Genomic DNA, 23,587 nt, shown 5'->3' with positions numbered 1-23,587 from the left:
AGTCGTATACCTGTACGAATACAAACTGAACCTTACTTTCTTCTCTCATAAAAATGAAAGAAATCTACTTAAACAACCTATGTAAGCTACTCATCAGATTAATTCAATTTGATCTCGTGTTCTTACAATCTTCTTATGAAAGTCAGTGAACAATATTATATTCTCATATTAGTTCAATTTGTTCCCATATTCTTACAATCTAGTTACCAAACTCATCCACCAATGTCATATTGTCAAATCGAATCGGATAGAGTTCGTTTATCTGATGCAAGTACTGCGCTAAGGCACATAGTGTGCACTTGCGGAATGTTGAAATGTGGTCTATTGCATTCAAGAAAAATATCCTAATTGTAGGGCAATAGGCACACAAATATCTCATATCAAGCTGAGTCCATAATGTGTACCATTTTTTATGTTAGCGAGCAAAAGGTGACCCTTACATTCTTATACGATAAAAACGAAACTAGTTTAGAGAAACCGTTTTTTGACTAAATATTTATAGCAATTCAATTTGTTGGAGAGTTTTTAGACTCTGGTAATGAAACCCTCGAAGAACGTGAGAATGTCGAAGGGACTTGAATAGATTTCTCTTATAGATCGTAAGTAGGGACTACAAGTGCAATTTGACCCTACTTTGAATGGGAAGTTTATCAATAACAAAAAAGATACAACATAAAATTATTGTTGACTAAATATTTATAGGAATTCAATTTGTTGGAGAGTTCTTAAACCTTGCTTATGAAACTCTTGAAGAACATGCCATTGTCGAAGGGACTTGAATAGATTTCTGTTTTAGATTGTGAATAGTGGTTAAAATAACATGGTATGCGCTTGCCGAGAGTTGAACTTGGGTCTATTGCTTGGAAGACAGTTAGCCTAACGGTTGGACTACAAGCGCAATTTGAATTTACATTCAATCGATCTTTACCAAAATTAAAAAACTTACAAGATAAAATTATTTTTGAGTAGTTGCATATGAATGTCAGTCCTTAACCTTTACCAATTGTTACCTGAGCGAACAAATACTAAGTCTTACTTTCTTCTAGTATACAAATGAAACAAGTCCAACAAAACAACTTCTTTCAGCTAAACATCAAATTAATTCAATTTGTTCTCGTGTTCTTACAATCTAGTTATGAAACTCATCCACCAATTTTATATTCTCGACTCAAATCGAATAGATTTTGTTTATCCAATTGAAGTACCGCTCTAAAGGACATAGCTTGTGCTTGTGGAATGTTGAAATGTAGGCTATTGCTTTATAGAAAAATATCCTAATTGTAGGGCTAAAGGTGCACATATATGTCATATCAAACCTGAGTCCTTAATCTTTACCATGTTTTTTGTGAGTGAGCAAAGGGCGACCCTAACTTTCTTATAGGATAAAACCGAAAGTAGTTTTGAGAAACTGTTTTTTGTTAGGAAACATGTCCCTCCGGATGGGAAGTGATAAGGAACAGTACTGATAAGCAAACCAGATGTGGAAGACCCGGCTACGGAAGACCCGGTGAGAACCGGATGACAAGTACCTGGCAACAGAAGACCCGGTGAGAACCGGATGACGAGTACCCGGCAAGAGCCGGAAGGTGAAGACCCGGTGAGAACCGGATGACATGTGCCCGGCAAGTGCCGGATGATGCAAGCCCGGTGAGGAGTGCTCACCGGATGAAGGGACATATTCGTAAATATGTTTATGAGAGTCCATCGGGGCTATATTTGTAAATAGCCGGAAAGTCATATTAGTATAAATATGACTTAGGGCAAACTCTTTTATTTTGTTGTTGTCATTCTTGTTGGCGCTAGATCAGAGAGCGCGTAACAGTGTACAGAGAGAGAGAGAGAGAGAGAGGAAGAGGTCGTTGCCTCTGTTGTAACCGCCGCTTGTGGCGAAGATCGTGAGCGCGAGGTCGCTGCCTCCGTGAGCTCACTGTTGTAATCATTGTGATATAGTGATAGTTTGCAGTCTGTGGGCTGCCGTGGTTTTTCCCTCTTAGGGTTTTCCACATTAACCATCCTATGCACTCTTCTCTTCTCTGTGTCGTGCATTTCATTCCCATTTTTTCTCTGTTTGATCCTAGACTCGGTTGTGACTGAGCATTGATTTAGCAGAGCGTGTAGTACTTAGTGATTTTGTTTCGGTTGTTTCCGGAGATTAATGCGTGTAGTTCCTGTCATTTTTTGACCAAATATTTATAGGAATTCAATTTGCTGGAGAGTTTTTACACTGCGCTAATGAAATTCTCCAACAACGTGACTTTGTCGAAGGGAATTGGAATTTTTTTTGCTTTTCCATCTAAAGTAGTGTTGTAAATAACATGGTGTGCGCTTGCTGAGAGTTGAAATCAGTTCTATTCCTTGGAAGGAGATTATCCTAACCGTTGGATTACAAGCACAATATGAACGTACGCACAAGGGAGTTTTATCACAAACAAACAATATACAAGATAAAGTTATTGTTGAGTAGTTGGATATCAATTTTAGTCCTTAACCTTTACCTATCATTACATGAGTGAACGAAAAGTGAGCCTTACCTTCTTGTAGCATACAAATGAAAAAAGTCCACAAAAACAACTTGTTTCAACTAAACATCAGATTAATTCAATTTGTTCCCATGTTCTTGAAATCTAGTTATGAAACTCATCGAACAATGTCATATTCTTGAATCCAATCGAATAGATTTTGTTTATCCAATTGAAGTACTGCACTAAAGTAAATAGAGTGCGCTTGCGGAATGTTGAAATGTGGTCTATTGTAGGACTACAGGCGCACAAATATTTCATATGAACCTAAGTCCTTAATCTTTACCATTTTTAATGTGAGCGAGCATAAGGTGACCGTAACATTCTTATAAGATAAAATGAAGCTAGTTTTAGGAACCGTTTTTGACCAAATATTTATCAGAACTTAATTTGTTGGAGAGTTTCTAGACTCTACTAATGAAACTCTCGAACAACGTGACATTGTCGAAGGGAATTAAATAGATTTCTCTTCTCGATCGTAAGTAGTGGTTGAAATAAGATGATGTGCGCTTACCGAGAGTTGAACTCAGGTCTATTTCATGTAAGGAAATTATACTAACCATTGGAATACAAGCGCAATATGAGCCTCCTTCCAATGGATTTTTATCACAAACAAAAAATATACAAGATAAAATTATTGTATACGAGTTATATATCAATGTGAGTCCTTAACCTTTACCAATTGTTACCTGAGCGAAGAAATAGTGAGCCTTACTTTCTTCTAGCATACAAATGAATCACGTCCACAAAAACAGCTTGTTTGACCTAAACATCAAATTAATTCAATCTATTCCCGTGTTCTTGCAATTTAGTTATGAAACTCGTCCAACAACGTTATAGTCTCGAATCAAATCGTATAGATTTTGCGTGTCCAATTGAAGTACTGCTCTAAAGCACATAACGTGCGCTTCCGGTCTGTTCAAACGTGGTCTATTGCTTTTTAAACGTGGTATAGATTTTTAAACTCTGCTAATGAAACTCTCCAACAACGTGACATTATCGAAAGGAATTGAATCGATAATAAGTAGTGCTTGAAATAACATGGTGTGCGCTTGCCGAGAGTTGAACTCGGTTTTATTGTTTGGAAGGCAATTATCCTTACCGTTGGACCTGAAGCGTAATTTGAGCCTACTTCCAGTGGAATTTCATCACAAACAAAAAATATACAAGATAAAAGTATTCTAGAGAACTTGCATATCAATGTGAGTCCTTAACCTTTACCAATTGTTACCTGAGCGAACGAATAGTGAGGCTTACTTTCTTCTAGCATACAAATGAAACGAGTCCATAAAAACAGCTTGTTTGAGCTAAATATTAGATTAATTCAATTTGTTTCCGTGTTCTTACCCTAAAACCGAAAGTAGTTTTGAGAAACCATTTTAAGACCAAATATTTATAGGAATTCAATTTGTTGGAGAGTTTTTAGACTCTGTTACTGAAACTCTTGAACAATGTCACATTCTCAAAGGGATTTGAATGGAGTTCTCTTTCCAATCATAGGTTGTGGTTGAAATAACATGGTGTGCGCTTGTCGAGAGTTGAACTCGGGTTTATTGCTTGGAAGGCAATTATCCTAACCGTTAGACTACAAGCGTAATTTGAGCCCACTTCCAGTGGAGTTTCATCACAAACAAAAAATATAGAAGATAAAAGTATTGTGGACTACTTGCATATCAATGTGAGTCCTTAACCGTTACCAATTGTTACCTAAGAGAACGAATAGTGAGCCCTACTGTATTCTAGCATACAAATGAAACAAGTCCACAAAAACAACTTGTTTGAGCTTCTTGAGAGATCAAGCTAAACTTACTTTAGTTAGTTATTCAACCATGTAACTTCGTAGTTACCTAGACAGAATCTAGTTAGAAGTGTTGACTATAACGCCTTAAATAATACGTTGTACATAAGTGGGATATTCTAGATCCTCCACTCCCAAGTACATTTAATATAGGACTTACACGTTTGTACGTATATTATCCTCACACATGTGCACCCTTGCACATGAGATCTATATATACCTCATTGTAGGTATTTTTGTATTTGATGATGATGTTGATGCTAATCTAATATAGTTACTCATCCCCCATCTTGTGTTGTTCATAAGCGTATCTCGGTCTCTCTATCTCTATCTCTCTCTCTCTCTCTTTCTCTCTTTCTCTCTCTTCTTTTCACACACATAAACACACACATATCACTTAATCTTCCGTCTATCAACTAATCACATAATTAGGTACTAATTAGCCCTTGCTTAATTAATCACCTAATTCTTAACATGGTATCAGAGCGTGTGGTTTACAAAATCCCCTAAGCCCACCCAACTCTGTGATTGTGTATTCGAGACGCTAACGACAAAATTCGGATATCGACTACCGTAGTGCCGCTACGTAGCACGTGTACATGATCGAAGGAAGAAAAGCAAAAGAAGAGAAGACACTACAATCAACATGACCACACAAATGCGTAGCTTGCTCCCTAGTGAAAAGCAAGATTGCAGCAATTATTCATCTTGGGAGTACAAGATGACCCAATACCTCGTTAGCCATGGGTATTGGAGCTACATCAACGGCGCTCAAGACAATTGACCCGACAACATCGGAGCAAGCGGCGAGTCGAGTCATGTATTGGTTGGCAACATGTGTCCACGACCACATGCTTAGCCACATTCCAGACACCAAGACGCCCAAAGATGCGTGGGAGAACTTAAAGAAAATATTCGCCGCCAACACGACCTCCCGCAAGCTTCAACTCCGACAAGAGTTGAATAACATTCTACAAAAAGACATGTCCCTGTTGGACTAAACCGCCCAGATTAAGAGCATTTGTAACCCATTTGGCTCCATCAACATAAACATCGACGAAGACGAGATGGTCCAAGTATGGTTGGGCGGCCTCGCACAACGATTCGATCCATTACGGACGACAATCTTGGCGAGAGAAAACCCTTCTTCATTCTTCGAACTCCTATCAATGTTCTTCTCGAATTCGGACGGTGATCGAGGACGAGGTTGCGGCAGTAGAAGAGGTCAATTGGACCTATCACACGAAGCTAAACATAAGATTAATTCCATTTGATCTCATGTTCTTACAATCTAGTTATGAAACTCATCCAACAATTTTATATTCCCGAATAAAATTGAATAGATTTTGTTTATCCAATTGAAATACCGTTGTAAAGGACATAGGGTGGGTGCGCTTGCGAAATATTGAAACGTCGGTTATTGCTTTCAAGAAAAATAACCTAGTTATACGACAAAAGCCGCACAAATATCTCATATAAAACCTGAGTCCTTAATCTTTTCCATGTTTTATGTGAGCGAGCAAAAGCTGACCCTAAGTTTCTAACAGGAACTTGTCGTTCCTTATGCGCAAGACTCGGCCACAACCGAGATTCTTTTCATACACAGAAAAACAGGTAATGAAACGCGACACAAAGAAGAGAAATGGTACACAGGAGGTTTACGTGGAAAACCCCAAACTAGAGGAAAAACCACGGCAGCCCACAGGCTGCAAACTGTCACTATGTATGAATGTACAAAACAGTGAGTTCACGGAGGCAACGACCTCGGACTCACGCTCTTCGCCACAGGCGGCGGTTACAACAGAGGCAGCGACCTCTTTCTCTCTCTCTCTTTTTGTGTACAACGTTACGCACACTAATATCGTGTAATACAGAAAAATTGACAACAACCCAATATTAGTTTGCCCTAAGTCATATTTATACTAATATGACTTTTCGGCTATTTACAAATATAGCCAGAATGGGCTCTCCGAAACATATTTACGAATATGTCTCTTCCTCCGGTTCATACCGGGTCTGCACCATCCGGCTCTCCGTAGCGGGGTACTCCTCATCCGGTTCATACCGGGCCTGCACCATCCGGCTCTCCGTAGCCGGGTACTCCTCATCCGGTTCATACTGGGCCTGCACCATCCGGCTCTCCGTAGCCGGGTACTCCTCATCCGGTTCACACCGGGTCTGTATCATCCGGCTCTCCGTAGCCAGGTACTCCTCATCCGGTCTTCACCGGGTTTGTTCATCGTCACTGATCTTCTTCCTTCCCATCCGGAGGGACCTGTTTCCCAACAGTTTCTTATAAAGATAAATATGAATCTAGTTTATTGAAACCGTTTTTGGAGCAAATATTTAGAGGAATTCAATTTGTTGGAGACTTTTTAACCTTTTCTAATGAAACTCTCGAAGAACGTGACATTATCAAAGGGACTTGAATAGATTTCTCTCTTAGATCGTGAGTACTGGATGAAATAACATGGTATGCGCGTGCCGAAAGTTGAACTCGGGTCTATCGCTTGGATGGCAATTATTCTAACCGTTGGACTACAAGCAAAATTTCAACCTACTTTTAAGGGAAGTTTGTTAAGAACAAAAAATACAGAAGATAAAATTATGGTTGAGTAGTCACATATAAATGTGACTCTTATACCTATGTTCTTACAATCTAGTTATGAAACTCATCCAACAATTTTATATTCTCGAATAAAATTAAATAGATTTTGTTTATCCAATTGAAATACCGTTGTAAAGGACATATGGTGCGCTTGCGAAATATTGAAACGTGGGTTATTGTTTTCAAGAAAAATAACCTAATTGTACGGCTAAAGCCGCACAAATATCTCATATAAAACCTGAGTCCTTAATCTTTTCCATGTTGTATGTTAGCGCGCAAAAGTTGACCCTACGTTTCCTATAAGATAAAAACGAATCTAGTTTATTGAAACCGTTTTTGGACCAAATATTTATAGGAATTCAATTTTTTGGAGAGTTTTTAGACTCTGTTACTGAAACTCTTGAACAATGTCACATTGTCAAAGGGATTTGAATGGAGTTCTCTTTCCAATCATAGGTTGTGGTTGAATTAACATGGTGTGCACTTGTCGAGAGTTGAACTCGGGTTTATTGCTTGGAAGGTAATTATCCTAACCGTTAGACTACAAGCGTAATTTGAGCCCACTTCCAGTGGAATTTCATCACAAACAAAAAATATAGAAGATAAAAGTATTGTGGACTACTTGCATATCAATGTGAGTCCTTAACCGTTACCAATTGTTACCTAAGCGAACGAATAGTGAGCCCTACTGTATTCTAGCATACAAATGAAACAAGTCCACAAAAACAACTTGTTTGAGCTTCTTGAGAGATCAAGCTAAACTTACTTTAGTTAGTTATTCAACCATGTAACTTCGTAGTTACCTAGACAGAATCGAGTTAGAAGTGTTGACTATAACGCCTTAAATAATACGTTGTACATAAGTGGGATATTCTAGATCCTCCACTCCCAAGTACATTTAATATAGGACTTACACGTTTGTACGTATATTATCCTCACACATGTGCACCCTTGCACATGAGATCTATATATACCTCATTGTAGGTATTTTTGTATTTGATGATGATGTTAATGCTAATCTAATATAGTTACTCATCCCCCATCTTGTGTTGTTCATAAGCGTATCTCGGTCTCTCTCTCTCTATCTCTCTCTCTCTCTCTTTCTCTCTCTCTCTCTCTTCTTTTCACACACATAAACACACACATATCACTTAATCTTCCGTCTATCAACTAATCACATAATTAGGTACTAATTAGCCCTTGCTTAATTAATCACCTAATTCTTAACATGGTATCAGAGCGTGTGGTTTACAAAATCCCCTAAGCCCACCCAACTCTGTGATTGTGTATTCGAGACGCTAACGACAAAATTCGGATATCGACTACCGTAGTGCCGCTACGTAGCACGTGTACATGATCGAAGGAAGAAAAGCAAAAGAAGAGAAGACACTACAATCAACATGACCACACAAATGCGTAGCTTGCTCCCTAGTGAAAAGCAAGACTGCAGCAATTATTCATCTTGGGAGTACAAGATGACCCAATACCTCGTTAGCCATGGGTATTGGAGCTACATCAACGGCGTTCAAGACAATTGACCCGACAACATCGGAGCAAGCGGCGAGTCAAGTCATGTATTGGTTGGCAACATGTGTCCACGACCACATGCTTAGCAACATTCCAGACACCAAGACGCCCAAAGATGCGTGGGAGAACTTAAAGAAAATGTTCGCCGCCAACACGACCTCCCGCAAGCTTCAACTCCGACAAGAGTTGAATAACATTCTACAAAAAGACATGTCCCTGTTGGACTAAACCGCCCAAATTAAGAGCATTTGCAACTCACTTGGCTCCATCAACATAAACATCGACGAAGACGAGATGGTCCAAGTATGGTTGGGCGGCCTCGCAGAACAATTCGATCCATTCCAGACGACAATCTTGGCGAGAGAAAACCATTCTTCATTCTTTGAACTCCAATCAATGTTCTTCTTGAGTTCGGAAGGACAAATGTTCTTCTCGAATTCGGACGGTGATCGAGGACGAGGTCGCGGCGGTAGAAGAGGTCAATTGGCCCTATCACACGAAGCTAAACATCAGATTAATTCCATTTGATCTCATGTTCTTACAATCTAGTTATGAAACTCATCCAACAATTTTATATTCTCGAATAAACTTGAATAGATTTTGTTTATCCAATTGAAATACCGTTGTAAAGCACATAGGGTGCGCTTGCGAAATATTGAAACGTGGGTTATTGCTTTCAAGAAAAATAACCTAATTATACGGCAATAGCCGCACAAATATCTCATATAAAACCTGAGTCCTTAATCTTTTCCATGTTTTATGTGAGCGAGCAAAAGCTAACCCGAAGTTTCTTATAAAGATAAAAACGAATCTAGTTTATTGAAACCGTTTTTGGACCAAATATTTAGAGGAATTCAATTTGTTGGAGACTTTTTAACCTGTGGTAATGAAACTCTCAAAGAACGTAACATTATCAAAGGGACTTGACGAGATTTCTCTCTTAGATCGTGAGTATTGGATGAAATAACATGGTATGGGCTTGCCGAGAGTTGAACTCGGGTGTGTGACTTGGAAGGCAATTATTCTAACCGTTGGACTACAAGCAAAATTTAAACCTACTTCCAAGGGAAGTTTGTTAAAAATAAAAAATATACAAAATAAAATTATGGTTGAGTAGTCACATATAAATGTGACTCCTATACCTGTGTTCTTATAATCTAGTTATGAAACTTATCCAACAATTTTATATTCTCGTATCTAATCGAATAGATTTTGTTTATCCAATTGAAATACCGCTCTAAAGGATATAGCTTGCGCTTGCGGAATATTGAAACGTTGGTTATTGCTTTCAAGAAAAATATCTTAATTGTATGACTAAAGCTACACAAATATCTCATATCAAACTTGAGTCCTTAATGTTTTCTATGTTTTATGTGAGCGACCAAAAGGTGACCCTAAGTTTCTGATAAGATAAAAACGAATCTAATTTATTAAAACCGTTTTTGGACCAAATATTTATAGGACTTCAATTTGTTGGAGACTTTTTAACCTCTGCTAATGAAACTCTCGAAGAACGTGACATTATCAACGAGACTTGAATAGATTTCTCTTTTAGATCGTGAGTACTGGTTGCAATAAGGTGGTATCCGCCTGCAGAGAGTTGAACTCGGGTCTATTGCTTGGAAGGCAATTATCCTAACCGTTGGACTACAAGCACAATTTCAACCTGATTGTTGATTGGAAGTTTATCAAAAACAAAAAATACACAAGATAAAATTATTGTTGAGTAGTCGCATATAAATGTGAGTGCTATACCTGAGCGAATAAATAGTGAACCTTACTTTATTCTTGCATACAAATGAAACAAGTCCATAAAAACAGCTTGTTTAAGCTAAACATCATATTAATTCAATTTGATCTCGTGTTCTTACAATCTAGTAATGCAAATCATCCAGCAATTTTATATTCTCGAATCTAATCGAATAGATTTTGTTTATCCAATTAAAATACCGCTCTAAAGGATATAGCTTAGGCTTGCGAAATATTGAAACGTTAGTTATTGCTTTCAAGAAAAATATCCTAATTGTAGGGCTATAGCCGCACAAATATCTCATATCAAACCTGAGTCCTAAATCTTCTGCATGTTTTATGTGACCAACTAAAAGGTGACTGTAAGTTTCGTATAAGATAAAAATGAATTTAGTTTAGTAAAACCATTTTTGGAGCAAATATTTATAGGAATTTAATTTGTTGGAGACTTTTTAACCTCTACTAGTGAAACTTTGAAAGAACGTGACATTCTCAAAGGAACTTGAATAGATTTCTATTTTAGATCCCCAGTACTGTTTGAAATAACATGGTATACGCTTGTCGACAGTTGAACTCAGGTCTATTGCTTGGAAGGCAATTATCTTAACTATTGGACTACAGGCGCAATTTAAACTTGCTTCCGAGGGAAGTTTATCAAAAGCAAAAAATGGACAAGATAAAATTATAGTTGATTAGTCGCATATAAATGTGTCCTATACATGTGCGAATAAGTAGCTTGTTTAAGAGAAACATCAGATTAACTCAATTTGATCTTGTCTTCTTACAATCAAGTTATGAAACTTATAGAGCACTTTTATATTCTCGAATCGAATTGAATAGATTTTTTTTATCGAATTGAAATACCGCTCGATAGGACATAGCTTGCGCTTGGAATATTGAAACGTTGGTTATTGCTTTCAACAAAAATATCCTAATTGTACGGCTAAAGCCGCACAAATATCTCATATCAAACCTAAGTCCTTAATCTTTACCATGTTTTATGTGAGCGAGCAAGAAGTGACCCGAACTTTCTTATCAGATAAAAACGAATCTAGTTTAGTGAAACCCTTTTTCGACCAAATATTTATAGGAATTCAATTTGTTGGAGACTTTTTAGCCTCTACTTGTGAAACTCTCGAAGAACGTGACATTATCAAATGGACTTGAATAGTCAAGATAAAATTATCAAAGGGACTTGAATAGACAAGCGCCATTTCCACCTGCTTCCAATGGAAGTTTATTAAAAACAAAAAATAGAAAAGATAAAATTATTGTTGAGTAGTTGCATATAAATGTGTGTCCTACACATATGCGAATAAATATTGAGCCTTACTTTCTTCTCGCATATAAATCAAACAATTCCACAAAAACAACTTCTTTGACTTAAACATAAGATTAATTCAATCTTTTCCCATGTTCTTGCAATCTAGTTATGAAACTCGTCCAACAATGTTATATTCTCGAATCAAATCGTATAGATTTTGCATGTCCAATTGAAGTACTACTCTAAAACACATAGCGTGTTGTTGAGGAATGTTCAAACATGGTCTATTTCTTGGAAGAAAAATATCCTAAAATTAGGCCTACAGGCGCACAAATATCTCACATGAACTTGAGTCCTTGATCTTTACCTTTTTTTATGAGAGAGAGCTAAGGGTGACTCTAACATTCTTTATAAGATAAGAACGAAACTAGTTTAGAGAGACCGTTTTATGACCAAATATTTATAAGAATTCAATTTGTTGGAGAGTTTTTAAACTCTGCTAATGAAACTCTCCAACAACGTGAAATTGTCGAAGGGAATTGAATATATTTCTCTTTTCGATAGTAAGTAGTGCTTGAAATAACATGGTGTGCGCTTGCCGAGAGTTGAACTCACGATTATTATGGACTACAAGCATAATTTGAGCCTACTTCCAACGTAATTTCATCGCAAACAAAACACATACATGGTAAAAGTATTGTGGAGTACTTGCATATCAATGTTAGTCCTTAACCTTTACCAATTGTTACTTAAGTGAACGAATAGTAAGCCTTACATTCTTCTAGCATACAAATGAAAGAAGTCCTTAAAAATAGCTTATTTGAGCAATATATCTTATTAATTCAATTTTTTCCCGTGTTCTTAGAATCTAGTTATGAAACGTAGTCTATTGCTTTCAAGAAAAATATCGTAAATGTAGGGCTAGAGGCTCACAAGTAGCTAGGGCTAGAGTTGAACTCGGATCTATTGCTTGGAAGGCAATTATCCTAACCGTTGGACTACAAGCACAATTTAACCTTGCTTCGAAGGGAAGTTTGTCAAAAACAAAAAATATAGGAGAGAAAATTATTGTTGAGTAGTCGCATGTAAATGTTAGTCCTATACCTGAGCGAACAAATAGTGAGGCTTACTTTCTTCTCGCATACACATGAAACAAGTCCACAAAAATAGCCTTTTTAAGCTAAACATCAGAATAATTTAATTTGATCTCTTGTTTCTACAATGTAGTTATGAAACTCATCCAACAATTTTATATTCTCGAATCTAATCGAATAGATTTTGTTTATCCAATTGAAGTACCGCTCTAAAGGACATAGCGTGCGCCTTCGGAATATTGAAACTCTCTAATTATGAAAGTCATCGAATAGATTTTGTTTATCCAATTCGAGTACCGCTCTAAAGGACAAAACATGCATTTGCGGAATATTCAAACGTTGGTTATTGCTTTCAATTTGAACTTCAATTTATAGGACTTTAATTTATTGCTAATGAAACTATTGAAGAACATAACATTATAAAACGGATTTCAATAGATTTCTCTTTTATATCCTGAGTACTGATTGAAATAACATGGCATGCACTTGTCGAGAGTTGAACTCGTGTCTATTGCTTGGAAGGGAATTAACCTAACCGTTGGCCTACAAGCGCAATTTCCACCTACTTCCAGTGGAACATTATCAAAAACATAAAATACACAAGATAAAATTATTGTTGAGTAGTCGCATAATTATGGGAGTCGTATACCTATACGAATAAAACCTGAACCTTACTTTCTTCTCGCATAAAAATGCAAGAAATCCACTTAAACAACATATGTAAGCTACTCATCAGATTAATTCAATTTGATCTCCTGTTCTTACAATCTACTTATGAATGTTAGTGAACAATTTTATATTCTCGAATCTATCGAATACATTTTTTTTATCCAATTTGAGTACCGCTCTAAAGGACATAGCATGCGCTTGCGGAATATTGAAACGTTGCTTATTGCATTGAAAAAAAATATTCTAATTATACTTCTAAAGTCGCACAAATATCTCATATCAAACCTGAGTGCTTAATGTTTTCTATGATTTATGTGAGTGACCAAAAGGTGATTCTAAGTTTCTTATAAGATAAAAACGTATCTAGTTTATTAAAACAGTTTTTGGACAAATTATTTATAGGACTTCAATTTGTTGGAAACAGTTTAACCTCTGCCAATGAAACTCTGCAAGAACTGCAAGAACGTAACATTACGAAGGGGACTTGAATAGATTTCTGTTTTAGATCGTGAGTACTGGTTGAAATAACATGGTATACACTTGCCGAGAGTTGAACTCGGGTCTATTGCCTAGAAGGCAATTATCCTAACCGTTAGACTACAAGCGCGATACTTCTAGTGCTTATGTGAAACATAAAATAGGCAAGATAAAATTATTGTTGAGTAGTCGCATATTTATGGGAGTCCTATACCTGTACGAATAAAAACTGAACCTTACTTTCTTTTCGCATACAAATGAAAGAAATCCACAAAACCAAGCTATGTAAGCTAATCAACAGATTAATTCATTTTTATCTCTTGTTCTTATAATCTAATTATGAAAATCATTCAACAATTTTATATTCTCGAATCTATCGAATACGTTTTGTCTATCCAATTCGAGTATCGCACTAAAGGACATAACATTCGCTTGCGGAATATTGAAACGTTGGTAATTGCTTTCAATCTGTACTTCAATTTGTTGGAGACGTTTTAACCTCTTCTAGTGAAACTTTCGAAGAACGTAACATTACGAAAGGGTTGAAATAACATGGTATGCACTTGCCGAGAGTTGAACTCGGGTCTATTGCTTGGAAGCCAATTATCCTAACCGTTGGACTACAAGCGCAATTTCAATCTACTACTTTGGAAGCTTATCAGAAACTTAAAATAGGCAAGATAAAATTATTGTTGGGTGGTCATATAATTATGGGAGTCCTATACTTTCCCCTCGCATACAAATGAAAGAAATCCACAAAACCAAGCTATGTAGGCTATTCAACAGATTAAATCATTTTTATCTCTTGTTCTTACAATCTAATTATGAAAGTCATTCAACAATTTTATATTCTCGAATCTATGGAATACATTTTGTCTATCCAATTCGAGTATCACTTTAAAGGTCATAGCTTGCCCTTGCGGAATATTGAAACGTTGGTTAATGCTTTCAAGAAAAATATCCTAATTGTACGGCTAAAGCCGCACAAATATCTAATATCAAACCCAAGTCGTTAATGTTTTCTATGTTTTATGTCAGCGACAAGAAGGTGACGTTATGTTTCTTATAAGATAAGAAGGAATCTAGTTTATTATAACCGTTTTTGCACAAAATATTTATAGGACATCAATTTGTTGGAGACATTAAAACCTCTGCTAATGAAACTGTCGAAGAACGTAACATTACGACAGGGACTTCAATAGATTTCTATTGTAGATTGTGAGTACTGGTTGAAATAACATGGTATGCGCTTGCCGAGAGTTGAAGTCGGGTCTATTACTTGGAAGGCAATTATCCTAACCGTTGGACTACAAGCGCAATTTCCATCTTCTTGAGTCGAAGCTTATGAGAAACTTAAAATAGGCAAGATAAAATTATTGTTGAGTAGTCGCATAATTATGGGAGTCCTATACCTGTACGAATAAAAACTGAACCTTACTTTCTTCTCGCATACAAATGAAAGAAATCAACAAAACCAAGCTATGTAAGCTAATCAACAGATTAATTCATTTTTATCTCTTGTTCTTACAATCTAATTATGAGAGTCATTCAACAATTTTATATTCTCGAATCTTTCGAATACATTTTGTCTATCCAATTCGAATATCGTTTTAAAGGACATAGCTTACGCTTGCGGAATATTGAAACGTTGGTTATTGCTTTCAAGAAAAATATCCTGTTTGTACGGCTAAAGCCGCACAAATATCGCATATCAGACCTGACTCCATGATATTTTCTATGGTTTATGTGAGCGACCAAAAGGTGACGCTATGTTTCTTATAAGATAAAAAGGGAACTAGTTTATTAAAACGGGTTTTGCACAAAATATTTATAGGACATCAATTTGTTGGAGACATTTAAACTTCTGCTAATGAAACTGTCGAAGAACGTAACATTACGACAGGGACTTCAACAAATTACTATTTTAGATTGTGAGTACTGGTTGAAATAACATGGTATGCGCTTGCCGAGAGTTGAACTCGGGTCTATTACTTGGAAGGCAATTATCCTAACCGTTGGACTACAAGCGCAATTTCCATCTTTTTGAGTCGAAACTTATGAGAAACTTAAAATAGGCAAGATAAAATTATTGTTGAGTAGTCACATAATTATGGGAGTCCTATACCTGTACGAATAAAAACTGAACCTTACTTTCTTCTCGCATACAAATGAAAGAAATCAACAAAACCAAGCTATGTAAGCTAGTCAACAGATTAATTCATTTTTATCTCTTGTTCTTACAATCTAATTATGAAAGTCATTCAACAATTTTATATTCTCGAATCTTTCGAATACATTTTGTCTATCCAATTCGAGTATCGCTGTAAAGGACATAGCTTGCGCTTGCGGAATATTGAAACGTTGGTTATTGCTTTCAAGAAAATATCCTATTTGTACGGCTAAAGCCACACAAATATCTCATATCAAACTTGACTCCTTGATGTTTTCTATGTTCTATGTGAGCGACCAGAAGGTGACGCTATGTTTCTTATAAGATAAAAAGGAATCTAGTTTATTCAAACGGTTTTTGCACAAAATATTTCTAGGACATGAATTTGTTGGAGACATTTAAACCTCTGCTAATGAAACTGTCGAAGAACGTAACATTACGACAGGGACTTCAATAAATTTCTGTTGTAGATCGTGAGTACTGGTTGAAATAACATGGTATGCGCTTGCCGAGAATTGAACTCTGGTCTATTGCTTGGAAGGCAATTATCCTAACCGTTGGACTACAAGCGCAATTTCCATCTACTTCTGTGGTATCTTATGAGAAACTTGAAATAGGCAAGATAAAATTATTGTTGAGTAGTCGCATAATTGAGGGAGTCCTATACCTGTACGGATAAAAATTGCACCTTACTTTCTTCTCGCATACAAATGAAAGAAATCCACAAAACCAAGCTTTGTAAGCTAATCAACATATTAATTCATTTTTATCTCTTGTTCTTACAATCTAATTATGAAAGTCATTCAACAATCTTATATTCTCGAATCTATCGAATACATTTTCTCTATCCAATTCGATAATCGCTCTAAAGGACATAGCTTGCACTTGCGGAATATTGAAACATTGGTTATTGCATTCAAGGAAAATATCCTGATTGTACGGCTAAAGCCGTACAAATACCTCAATTCAAACCTGACTCCTTAATATTATAAATGTATTATGTGAGCGACGAGAAGGTGACGCTATGTTTCTTATAAGATTAAAAGGAATCTAGTTTATTCAAACGGTTTTTGCACAAAATATTTATAGGACATCAATTTGTTGGAGACATTTAAACCTCTGCTAATGAAACTCTCGAAGAACGTAAAATTACGACAGGGACTTCAACAAATTTCTGTTGTAGATCGTGAGTACTGGTTGAAATAACATGGTATGCGCTTGCCGAGAGTTGAACTCGGGTCTATTGCTTGGAAGGCAATTATCCTAACCGTTGGACTACAAGCGCAATTTTCATCTACTTCTGTGGAATTTGATGAGAAACTTAAAATAGGCAAGATAAAATTATTGTTGAGTAGTCGCATAATTAAGGGAGTCCTATACCTGTACGAATAAAAACTGCAACTTACTTTCTTCTCGCATACAAATGAAAGAAATCCACAAAACCAAGCTATGTAGGCTATTCAACAGATTAAATCATTTTTATCTCTTGTTCTTACAATCTAATTATGAAAGTCATTCAACAATTTTATATTCTCGAATCTATGGAATACATTTTTTCTATCCAATTCGAGTATCACTTTAAAGGTCATAGCTTGCCCTTGCGGAATATTGAAACGTTGGTTAATGCTTTCAAGAAAAATATCCTAATTGTACGGCTAAAGCCGCACAAATATCTAATATCAAACCCAAGTCGTTAATGTTTTCTATGTTTTATGTCAGCGACAAGAAGGTGACGTTATGTTTCTTATAAGATAAGAAGGAATCTAGTTTATTATAACCGTTTTTGCACAAAATATTTATAGGACATCAATTTGTTGGAGACATTTAAACCTCTGCTAATGAAACTGTCGAAGAACGTAACATTACGACAGGGACTTCAACAAATTTCTATTTTAGATCGTGAGTACTGGTTGAAATAACATGGTATGCGCTTGCGGAGAGTTGAACTCGGGTCCATTGCTTGGAAGGCAATTATCCTAGCCGTTGGACTACAAGCGTAATTTCCATCTTCTTGAGTCGAAGCTTATGAGAAACTTAAAATACGCAAGATAAAATTATTGTTGAGTAGTCGCATAATTATGGGAGTCCTATACCTGTACGAACAAAAACTGAACCTTACTTTTTTCTCGCATACAAATGAAAGAAATCAACAAAACCAAGCTACGTAAGCTAATCAACAGATTAATTCATTTTTATCTCTTGTTCTTATAATCTAATTATGAGAGTCATTCAACAATTTTATATTCTCGAATCTATCGAATACATTTTGTCTATCCAATTCGAGTATCGCTGTAAAGGACATAGCTTGCGCTTGCGGAATATTGAAACGTTGGTTATTGCTTTCAAGAAAAATATCCTATTTGTACGACTAAAGCCGCACAAATATCTCATATCAATCCTGACTCCATGATGTTTTCTATGTTTTATGTGAGCGACCATAAGGTGACGCTATGTTTATTATAAGATAAAAGGGAATCTAGTTTATTAAAACCGTTTTTACACAAAATATTTATAGGACATGAATTTGTTGGACACATTTAAACCTCTGCTAATGAAACTGTCGATGAACGTAACATTACGACAGGGACTTCAATAGATTTCTATTTTAGATTGTGAGTACTGGTTGAAATAACATGGTATGCGCTTGCCGAGAGTTGAAGTCGGGTCTATTACTTGGAAGGCAATTATCCTAACCGTTGAACTACAAGCGCAATTTCCATCTTCTTCAGTCGAAGCTTATGAGAAACTTAAAATACGCAAGATAAAATTATTGTTGAGTAGTCGCATAATTATGGGAGTCCTATACCTGTACGAATAAAAACTGAACCTTACTTTCTTCTCGCATACAAATGAAAGAAATCAACAAAACCAAGCTATGTAAGCTAGTCAACAGATTAATTCATTTTTATCTCTTGTTCTTACAATCTAATTATGAGAGTCATTCAACAATTTTATATTCTCGAATCTTTCGAATACATTTTGTCTATCCAATTCGAGTATCGCTGTAAAGGACATAGCTTGCGCTTGCGGAATATTGAAACGTTGGTTATTGATTTCAAAAAAATATCCTATTTGTACGGCTAAAGCCACACAAATATCTCATATCAAACCTGACTCCTTGATGTTTTCTATGTTTTATGTGAGCGACCAGAAGGTGACGCTATGTTTCTTATAAGATAAAAAGGAATCTAGTTTATTCAAACGGTTTTTGCACAAAATATTTATCGGACATGAATTTGTTGGAGACATTTAAACCTCTGCTAATGAAACTGTCGAAGAACGTAACATTACGACAGGGACTTCAATAAATTTCTGTTGTAGATCGTGAGTACTGGTTGAAATAACATGGTATGCGCTTGCCGAAAATTGAACTCGGGTCTATTGCTTGGAAGGCAATTATCCTAACCGTTGGACTACAAGCGCAATTTCCATCTACTTCTGTGGTATCTTATGAGAAACTTGAAATAGGCAAGATAAAATTATTGTTGAGTAGTCGCATAATTGAGGGAGTCCTATACCTGTACGAATAAAAACTGCACCTTACTTTCTTCTCGCATACAAATGAAAGAAATCCACAAAACCAAGCTTTGTAAGCTAATCAACAAATTAATTCATTTTTATCTCTTGTTCTTACAATCTAATTATGAAAGTCATTCAACAATCGAATAAAAACTGAACCTTACTTTCTTCTCGCATACAAATGAAAGAAATCAAGAAAACCAAGCTATGTAATCTAATCAACAGATTAATTCATTTTTATCTCTTATTCTTACAATCTAATTATGAGAGTCATTCAACAATTTTATATTCTCGAATCTTTCGAATACATTTTGTCTATCCAATTCGAGTATCGCTGTAAAGGACATAGCTTGCGCTTGCGGAATATTGAAACGTTGGATATTGCTTTCCAGAAAAATATCCTATTTGTACGGCTAAAGCCGCACAAATATCTCATATCAAACCTGACTCCTTGATGTTTTCTATGTATTATGTGAGCGACCAGAAGGTGACGCTATGTTTCTTATAAGATAAAAAGGAATCTAGTTTATTCAGACGGTTTTTGCACAAAATATTTATAGGACATGAATTTGTTGGAGACATTTAAACCTCTGCTAATGAAACTGTCGAAGAAAGTAACATTACGACAGGGTCTTCAATAGATTTCTATTGTAGATCGTGAGTCCTGGTTGAAATAACATGGTATGCGCTTGCCGAGAGTTGAACTCGGGTCTATTGCTTGGAAGGCAATTATCCTAACCGTTGGACTACAAGCGCAATTTCCATCTTCTTGAGTCGAAGCTTATGAGAAACTTGAAATAGGAAAAATAAAATTATTGTTGAGTAGTCGCATAATTATAGGAGTCCTATACCTGTACGAATAAAAACTGAACCTTACTTTTCTCTCACATACAAATGAAAGAAATCAACAAAACCAAGCTATGTAAGCTAATCAACAGATTAATTCATTTTTATCTCTTGTTCTTACAATCTAATTATGAAATTCATTCAACAATTTTATATTCTCGAATCTATCGAATACATTTTGTCTATCCAATTCGATAATCGCTCTAAAGGACATAGCTTGCACTTGCGGAATATTGAAACATTGGTTATTGCATTCAAGAAAAATATCCTAATTGTACGGCGAAAGCCGTACAAATATCTCATATCAAACCTGACTCCTTAATATTATAAATGTATTATGTGAGCAACCAGAAGGTGACGCTATGTTTCTTATAAGATAAAAAGGAATCTAGTTTATTCAAACCGTTTTTGCACAAAATATTTATAGGACATCAATTTGTTGGAGACATTTAAACTTCTGCTAATGAAACTCTCGAAGAACGTAAAATTACGATAGGGACTTCAACAAATTTCTATTTTAGATCGTGAGTACTGGTTGAAATAACATGATATGCGCTTGCCGAGAGTTGAACTCGGGTCCATTGCTTGGAAGGCAATTATCCTAACCGTTGGACTACAAGCGCAATTTCCATCTTCTTGAGTCGAAGCTTATGAGAAACTTACAATAGGCAAGATAAAATTATTGTTGAGTAGTCGCATAATTATGGGAGTCCTATACCTGTACGAATAAAAACTGAACCTTAGTTTCTTCTCGCATACAAATGAAAGAAATCAACAAAACCAAGCTATGTAAGCTAATCAACAGATTAATTTATTTTTATCTCTTGTTCTTAATAACTAATTATGAGAGTCATTCAACAATTTTATATTCTCGAATCTTTCGAATACATTTTGTCTATCCAATTCGAGTATCGCTGTAAAGGACATAGCTTGCCCTTGCGGAATATTGAAATGTTGGTTATTGCTTTCAAGAAAAATATCCTATTTGTAAGGCTAAAGCCGCACAAATATCTCATATCAAACCTGACTCCTTGATGTTTTCTATGTTCTATGTGAGCGACCAGACGGTGACGCTTTGTTTCTTATAAGATAAAAAGGAATCTTGTTTATTCAAACGGTTTTTGCACAAAATATTTATAGGACATCAATTAGTTGGAGACATTTAAACCTCTGCTAATGAAATTGTCGAAGAACGTAACATTACGATAGGGACTTCAACAAATTTCTGTTGTAGATCGTGAGTACTGGTTGAAATAACATGGTATGCGCTTGCCGAGAGTTGAACTCAGGTCTATTGCTTGGAAAGCAATTATCCTAACCGTTGGACTACAAGCGCAATTTCCATCCACTTCTGTGGAATCTTATGAGAAACATAAAATAGGCAAGATAAAATTATTGTTGAGTAGTCGCATAATTATGGGAGTCCTATACTTGTACGAATAAAAACTGCACCTTACTTCCTTCTCGCATACAAATGAAAGAAATCCACAAAACCAAGCTTTGTAAGCTAATCAACAAATTAATTCATTTTTATCTCTTGTTCTTACAATCTAATTATGAAAATCATTCAACAATCTTATATTCTCGAATCTATCGAATACATTTTCTCTATCCAATTCGATAATCGCTCTAAAGGACATAGCTTGCACTTGCGGAATATTGAAATATTGGTTATTGCATTGAAGGAAAATATCCTGATTTGTACGGCTCATATCAAACCTGAGTCATTAATGTTTTCAATGTTTTATGTGAGCGACCAAAAGGTGACACTATGTTTCGTATAAGATAAAAAGGAAACTAGTTTATTAAAACGGTTTTTGCACAAAATATTTATAGGACATCAATTTGTTGGAGACATTTAAACCTTTGCTAATGAAACTGTCGAAGAACGTAACATTACGACAGGGACTTCAATAGATTTCTATTGTAGATCGTGAGTACTGGTTGAAATAACATGGTATGCGCTTGCCGAGAGTTGAACTCGGGTCTATTGCTTGGAAGGCAATTATCCTAACCGTTGGACTACAAGCGCAATTTCCATCCACTTCTGTGGAATCTTATGAGAAACATAAAATAGGCAAGATAAAATTATTGTTGAGTAGTCGCATAATTATGGGAGTCCTATACCTGTACGAATAAAAACTGAACCTTAGTTTCTTCTCGCATACAAATGAAAGAAATCAACAAAACCAAGCTATGTAAGCTAATCAACAGATTAATTTATTTTTATCTCTTGTTCTTAATAACTAATTATGAGAGTCATTCAACAATTTTATATTCTCGAATCTTTCGAATACATTTTGTCTATCCAATTCGAGTATCGCTGTAAAGGACATAGCTTGCGCTTGCGGAATATTGAAATGTTGGTTATTGCTTTCAAGAAAAATATCCTATTTGTAAGGCTAAAGCCGCACAAATATCTCATATCAAACCTGACTCCTTGATGTTTTCTATGTTCTATGTGAGCGACCAGACGGTGACGCTTTGTTTCTTATAAGATAAAAAGGAATCTTGTTTATTCAAACGGTTTTTGCACAAAATATTTATAGGACATCAATTAGTTGGAGACATTTAAACCTCTGCTAATGAAATTGTCGAAGAACGTAACATTACGATAGGGACTTCAACAAATTTCTGTTGTAGATCGTGAGTACTGGTTGAAATAACATGGTATGCGCTTGCCGAGAGTTGAACTCAGGTCTATTGCTTGGAAAGCAATTATCCTAACCGTTGGACTACAAGCGCAATTTCCATCCACTTCTGTGGAATCTTATGAGAAACATAAAATAGGCAAGATAAAATTATTGTTGAGTAGTCGCATAATTATGGGAGTCCTATACTTGTACGAATAAAAACTGCACCTTACTTCCTTCTCGCATACAAATGAAAGAAATCCACAAAACCAAGCTTTGTAAGCTAATCAACAAATTAATTCATTTTTATCTCTTGTTCTTACAATCTAATTATGAAAATCATTCAACAATCTTATATTCTCGAATCTATCGAATACATTTTCTCTATCCAATTCGATAATCGCTCTAAAGGACATAGCTTGCACTTGCGGAATATTGAAATATTGGTTATTGCATTGAAGGAAAATATCCTGATTTGTACGGCTCATATCAAACCTGAGTCATTAATGTTTTCAATGTTTTATGTGAGCGACCAAAAGGTGACACTATGTTTCGTATAAGATAAAAAGGAAACTAGTTTATTAAAACGGTTTTTGCACAAAATATTTATAGGACATCAATTTGTTGGAGACATTTAAACCTTTGCTAATGAAACTGTCGAAGAACGTAACATTACGACAGGGACTTCAATAGATTTCTATTGTAGATCGTGAG

General features: G+C 35.8%; 9 non-coding genes across 9 annotated transcripts; all 9 read right to left on the bottom strand.

Annotated features, from left to right (window-relative positions):
- Nucleotides 1-15,663: 15,663 nt before the first annotated feature.
- TRNAG-UCC (transfer RNA glycine (anticodon UCC)) lies at nt 15,664-15,735 on the bottom strand. Its single transcript has one exon. It is a non-coding gene; the product is annotated as a tRNA-Gly (tRNA).
- A 640-nt stretch (nt 15,736-16,375) lies between these two features.
- TRNAG-UCC (transfer RNA glycine (anticodon UCC)) lies at nt 16,376-16,447 on the bottom strand. Its single transcript has one exon. It is a non-coding gene; the product is annotated as a tRNA-Gly (tRNA).
- A 641-nt stretch (nt 16,448-17,088) lies between these two features.
- On the bottom strand, nt 17,089-17,160 carry TRNAG-UCC (transfer RNA glycine (anticodon UCC)). Its single transcript has one exon. It is a non-coding gene; the product is annotated as a tRNA-Gly (tRNA).
- Nucleotides 17,161-19,226: 2,066 nt separating this feature from the next.
- TRNAG-UCC (transfer RNA glycine (anticodon UCC)) lies at nt 19,227-19,298 on the bottom strand. Its single transcript has one exon. It is a non-coding gene; the product is annotated as a tRNA-Gly (tRNA).
- Nucleotides 19,299-20,078: 780 nt separating this feature from the next.
- TRNAG-UCC (transfer RNA glycine (anticodon UCC)) lies at nt 20,079-20,150 on the bottom strand. The gene has a single exon. It is a non-coding gene; the product is annotated as a tRNA-Gly (tRNA).
- A 641-nt stretch (nt 20,151-20,791) lies between these two features.
- TRNAG-UCC (transfer RNA glycine (anticodon UCC)) lies at nt 20,792-20,863 on the bottom strand. The gene has a single exon. It is a non-coding gene; the product is annotated as a tRNA-Gly (tRNA).
- A 641-nt stretch (nt 20,864-21,504) lies between these two features.
- TRNAG-UCC (transfer RNA glycine (anticodon UCC)) lies at nt 21,505-21,576 on the bottom strand. Its single transcript has one exon. It is a non-coding gene; the product is annotated as a tRNA-Gly (tRNA).
- A 624-nt stretch (nt 21,577-22,200) lies between these two features.
- Nucleotides 22,201-22,272, bottom strand: TRNAG-UCC (transfer RNA glycine (anticodon UCC)). Its single transcript has one exon. It is a non-coding gene; the product is annotated as a tRNA-Gly (tRNA).
- A 641-nt stretch (nt 22,273-22,913) lies between these two features.
- TRNAG-UCC (transfer RNA glycine (anticodon UCC)) lies at nt 22,914-22,985 on the bottom strand. The gene has a single exon. It is a non-coding gene; the product is annotated as a tRNA-Gly (tRNA).
- Between the last annotated feature and the right edge of the window lie 602 nt (nt 22,986-23,587).

Source organism: Azolla caroliniana, unplaced genomic scaffold (genome assembly GCF_043228905.1).
Source record: "Azolla caroliniana isolate FFs.n. ecotype wild unplaced genomic scaffold, voAzoCaro1.0.p SCAF_20, whole genome shotgun sequence".
Lineage (NCBI taxonomy): Eukaryota > Viridiplantae > Streptophyta > Polypodiopsida > Salviniales > Salviniaceae > Azolla > Azolla caroliniana.
Note: the sequence above shows the minus strand (reverse complement) of the source record. Positions and strands in the feature narration are given on the sequence as shown.